General features: G+C 35.5%; 1 pseudogene; it reads left to right on the forward strand.

Annotated features, from left to right (window-relative positions):
* The first annotated feature begins 201 nt into the window (after positions 1 to 201).
* LOC110217979 (vesicle-associated membrane protein 4 pseudogene) lies at positions 202 to 624 on the forward strand (annotated as a pseudogene).
* The last annotated feature ends 4,695 nt before the right edge of the window (positions 625 to 5,319 follow it).

Below are 5,319 nucleotides of genomic sequence, written 5' to 3' on the forward strand. Positions count from 1 at the left end.
CCCTAAATTTGGACAGAAACTCAAGGCTATTCCCTCCTTCCTCTACTCCCACTCCTTCCTCTTCCCCTGCCCAGTGCAGTCCTGTCCCACTGGCTTGTCCTGGATCCAGTGGGTTACCAGAAGCCTCCTGGGAGATGTCCAGGTGGTGTATATCTGCCTCTTAAAGCTGGGAAAAGGAAAACAGCTTTTTGAGTAATAAAGATGCCTCCAAAATTCAATTGCCACCTAAATGACGATGATGTCACTAGTTTTGTGAAAAGCTCAAGGAGAAATCTTTTGGAAGAAGATTCAGATAAAGAAGAGGAATTGTTCCTAAGGGGCCTGTCTGGAACAAATTTGGACCTCAGATTGACAAAATTAAGCATGGACATAATCAAGTGGATAAAGTAGTCGATGTTATCCAAGCAAATATTACAGAAGTATTTGAAAGAAGAGAGACTAGATGAGCTACAAGGCAAATCAGAAAGTTTATCAAAAAATGCAACAGCTTTTAGTAATCAATCTAAACAGCTTCAAAGACAAATGTGGTAGCAAAGATGGAAAATTAAGGCAATCATGGCTCTTGTAGCTGTAATCCTTTTACTGGTGATTATCATCCCTATAGTCCTGAAATATTGGACTTGATTCAGTGACCAGAGAACTCCAATAAATCCATTCTGGGACAATTAAAAAAAGAAGGTTGCTGCATAATTTAATGAAATATGTATATGACTTTCAAAAGTGTATTTTCACAAGAAGTAAATAGAAACAAGTGTCCGGTTCAAATTGGAGCATTGAGAAATTCCCAATTAGCCTCCCCACCTTCACCAAAATCCTCTTGCGTTAATTTATTTTTAAAACAGAAACATCTACTTTGCCATGTTCTAAGAGCCTGATTTGAAATGACATACATGCCAATATATTATTTAGATATAGAGTTAAACATTGACGACGATACTTATAATTTAACACAATTTCTTACTGTAAACTAGAGAGGTGGGGATTTATTGCATCCAGTTCAGGGATAGGGTGGGAGGTAAGAGATGAAACATTTTGTAAAAAGGGATGATAGCCATTCAGTTAATGATTACATGTATGGGGGCTTTTTCCAGTCAACTTGACCCATGTCTTGCTACTGGACTCTGGAGGAGAGAGTAAAGCCAATGCCTGCACAGCTCTGCCTCACCTAAATCAAGTTTACTTGCAAGCCAAGATATCACCCCCCCCAATGTTATTGATCTCCTTTCTGAATTGAGGAGGAACAACAACACTAACAAAATGTCTAATTTTTCTCATGTAAAAAAAAATTAGGTTTTGGAAATTGTTTCCATATATTTATGGAGAAATTAATGTTTTCAATACTTCTACTTTCAATTGTGATTAAGGACATTCCAGTAAACCTATTTTGCTTATATTTAAAAAATGAACAAACAAGCAAAAAACTGGATTTGAATCCTGTTTTGTTTTTTGTTTGTTTTTTGGGTTTTTTTGCTACTACTTAATGTCTGTGTGACCTTAAGCAGTCAATGAATAAATCAGCAAGCATTTAAGTGCCGTGTGCTGTGCTAAGCAAGTCATTTCATCTCTCTAGAGCCCAATTTACTTAAGGAATTATCTCTTCCAACCCTAAAATTGTATAATACTATCTTCCTGTGAGATACCCTAATGGAAAAAAAAAAGTGGTGACGAATATGTGGTGTTGAACTTGAAAATCTTAGGAATCGGGGGACATTGGGAAGGAAATCTGGTGATTATACATAGATGGCACATAAAAAAGGTGGGGAGGGAAAGCATCTTGTTTCCTTTCAGTTCTTTAGTAACACTGTTTATGCCAGCAATGGTAATGCAGGACTGTGGAATTCCCAAAGAGCGTATGTATTATTACATGGCTACTAAAGTCAAGCAATATATTTCAATGCAAATCACACTGATTTACTGCCATCCAAGGGGCGATTGTTAGATGGACAGTACTATAAATGTTTGTCAACACTGAATTCTTCATAACCCATCTCTTTTGGGAGCAGTTTCATGTTAATATGCCTTACATTCATGAACTAGCTTAACCTGAATTGACACAAAGCAATAATGCCATCGTTTCATTCAGATAAGCTAGTACAAGTGACTTTCCCTTTATTTACGATGCAAAGAGCAACCTATGAGATAACTTGTCTTTCAACAAATCACAAGCCGTCCAGAATACAATGAATAAAACAGTTATTATCTTTATAATCATATCAACTATAAATCCTACATAATTCCACTTCCAATTCTATATGATTCTTGGACAAGAGAAGGAAAATATGATAACTGTCTTCAAATATTTGAACAGCTGCCAAAGGGAAGAGGAATTAAACTTATTTTTCTGTCATTCTGGAGAGACAGGTCTTGGCTCACTGTAAGAAATTGTCTAATGATATTTGAAGTCTTAGAGTAAAGGTATCAAGATTAAAATGTGAAATCTTTTAAGATAGTGAGTTCCCTGTCCCTTAAATCTTTCAGCAATCACCACTTCTCAGGAATTTTTTAGTGGGGCTTCCAGAGATTTTTGAGTCATAGGCCTAATATAATGTTACATACAATGTGATAGTTACCACAAGGAGTACACAGGTGAATAACAAAGAAGCCCTGACATCAAGGAGCTCACAATATAGTAAGGGAGATCATCTCATATACAGAAATAACTATGTGAAATGTGACAATTGCATTTGAGTGTCACAAAATATTAAAAGAATCTACTCTTCTCTAGATTAAATGATCATGGAGAACGTTGGAATTGAGCTGATTTTTAAGGAATTCATAGGATTTTCATAAGCAAAAATAGTATGATAGAACTTTAGAAACAAAGGAACATCATGAACAAATGTGGAAAGGTGAATACAAGGCATATTTGTGAAAGTACATAAATTTGGTTAGAAATGAAAGTTCGTATTCTTGGAAATGTGAAATGAGTAAGGTCTGAATGATGTGGGGCTCAGAAGCTTGGTATTCTGAAAAAAACATAAAAGGGGTACTGATAGTTTTCTGTTAGAAAAGGAAGTAGTAGTCAAAGGAAGAAAACATTTGTGAAGGAACTGGCAGTGATCTAAAGAATGAATCAGAACAAGGAACAGAAACTAGAAAGATGTAACCTTCCTTGTGTCAGGTTATAAGGTCCTTAAGTATGGAGACAGTCTAACCACATTTTCTTCTCATTCAACAACATTGAAAGATTCCCTAATACCTACCAAGTAAATTATAAAGCCCTTTATCTGTCATTCCATATCTGTCATACTGTCTAATGTTCCTTTCCAACTTTGGCTCACAGTATCTCCTGTTCTGCAATTTTTGCTTCCATTTTAATTGGACTGCTAACAATTTCATATTTCTATATTATGTGTACTTTTTATTGGGCATCTTAAGTTTCCAAACCAGTCAAATTATTATTTTTCTTTTTAAAAAAATTTTATTAGCTTATTTTGATTTATCAATAATCACTTCCATATACTTTTGAGTTTAAAATCTTTCTCCCCCTTCCTCCCCACTACCACTACTCTCCCCAAGACAGCACGCAATCTGATATAGGCTATACATTTACATTTCTATTAAACATATTTTCACATTAGTGGTGTTGTAAGTAAAAAAATAAAATCAACAGGAGGAACCATCAGAAAGAGGAAACAAAACTCAACAGAAGAGAAAAAAACAGAAATTCAACTTTCTTAGTTCTTTCTTTGCATGTGGATAGTATTTTCCATCACAAGGCTTCTGGAGATGTCTTAGATCCTTGTATTGCTGGGAAAGGTTAAATTTATCAATACTAGTCATTGCACAACATGGCTGTTATTGTGTACAAGGTTCTCTTGGTTCTGCTCATTTCACTTAACATCAGATCATACAAGTCTTTCCACATTTTTCTGAAGTCAGCCTGTTCATCATTTCTCAAAATTATTTTATATCTATTGAAATAATTCTCTTCCTTAAAGTTGCCCATGAATCCCATTTTAATATCCCCAGCTAGAATTGATCTTTCCCTCATTACACCTGTCCTAAACTTACCAATTCTATTTACCACTACAAGTAATTTGAACTTGAATGTATATTTGTATAAGACTGTTGGGTATTGATGTGAGAGGATACAATTGGCCAGCTGGTACTCAAACATTTGTGTTCCCTCTTCCTTTCTGGAAAGTGCCAAAAGATGACTCCTGCTCAAAAATGTGATCTTTTACTTAGCTCATTACCCTATCCTCCCTGTTCTTTTCTTTGGAGATTTAATTAGCTGCACACTGTTTCAATAATAAACTCAGTTTTAGTTCAGAGCCAAAATAATGGCCTTTAGTTCTGCCTAACAACTGCTCTCTCCTAATTTATGGAGTTTGCCAATTGGACTGAACCAGCTTCTAACCTGTATCCAGATCTCTCAGTGTTAGGGGCTGGCTGGATAATTGAGTCAACCTAGGGAGTGAGTGTGAGAGACTATTCCAGGGAAAATCCTACAAATCACTTAGATCAAAGAAGACATATAGATATGTAAATGGCTGTTACTAGACAGGCACAGGAAGAAGAAGTTGGAGAAAAAGTAAATCTTTAGAACTTCTCTTTTTTTTTTTCGGAAGAAACTACACAGGACAGCTTTAGTACAATTTTTTTGTTTCAAGGTACCTACAGGCACCCAGTGACCCACCTTGATTTTTCATTTCTTTGTCACTAGGTCTCTGTGTCTGTGTGTGTGTGTGTGTGTGTGTGTGTGTGTGTGTGTGTGTGTGTGTGTCTCATTGTACCTAGCAAGGTATGAGACAAGTTTAGAAGGAGATAGGGAGTGAAGAATTCTGAATGGTATTTGATTGGGGGGAGTGGAGAGAAGGACTTTACATAAAGGGTCTAGATTTTTTAATGACCTATGGGCCAAATACCTTAGCAGAGTGGTTAGGGGGGGAAATATCTTGAGACACTTAAGAACAGATGAAAAGTTTTGGAAAAGCTGCTATGGTGAATGGATAGATAATTGATTAGGGAGGTATAAAAGGATTGCCTTTTAAATTTAAGAAGGCATAGAAAGATTTTGCTATGGAAAAAATATCCTTAACAGTGAAGTTAAGATCCTTAAAGTATTATTTTGTTTATGTTCACACTCTTTAACCTAAGGAGAAAAATAAAGATTTAATATTTTTATATGGGCATATGCCAAACTTTTATTCAAGATGATAGTTTATAGCTTTAGAAAAAAAAAAAAAAGGATTGTTACTGGTATTTCTAGTAGACCTATGTCTCAAAATTCCTTTTGTGCAGGGAGGAGACATAGGGTATAGGATAATTATTCCTAATAATTTCTAAGAGTATTTTCATGTTATTTGGGGTTGA

This window comes from Phascolarctos cinereus, unplaced genomic scaffold (assembly GCF_003287225.1).
Source record: "Phascolarctos cinereus isolate Bilbo 61053 unplaced genomic scaffold, phaCin_HiC Scaffold_4;HRSCAF=312, whole genome shotgun sequence".
In the NCBI taxonomy this organism is placed as follows: domain Eukaryota; kingdom Metazoa; phylum Chordata; class Mammalia; order Diprotodontia; family Phascolarctidae; genus Phascolarctos; species Phascolarctos cinereus.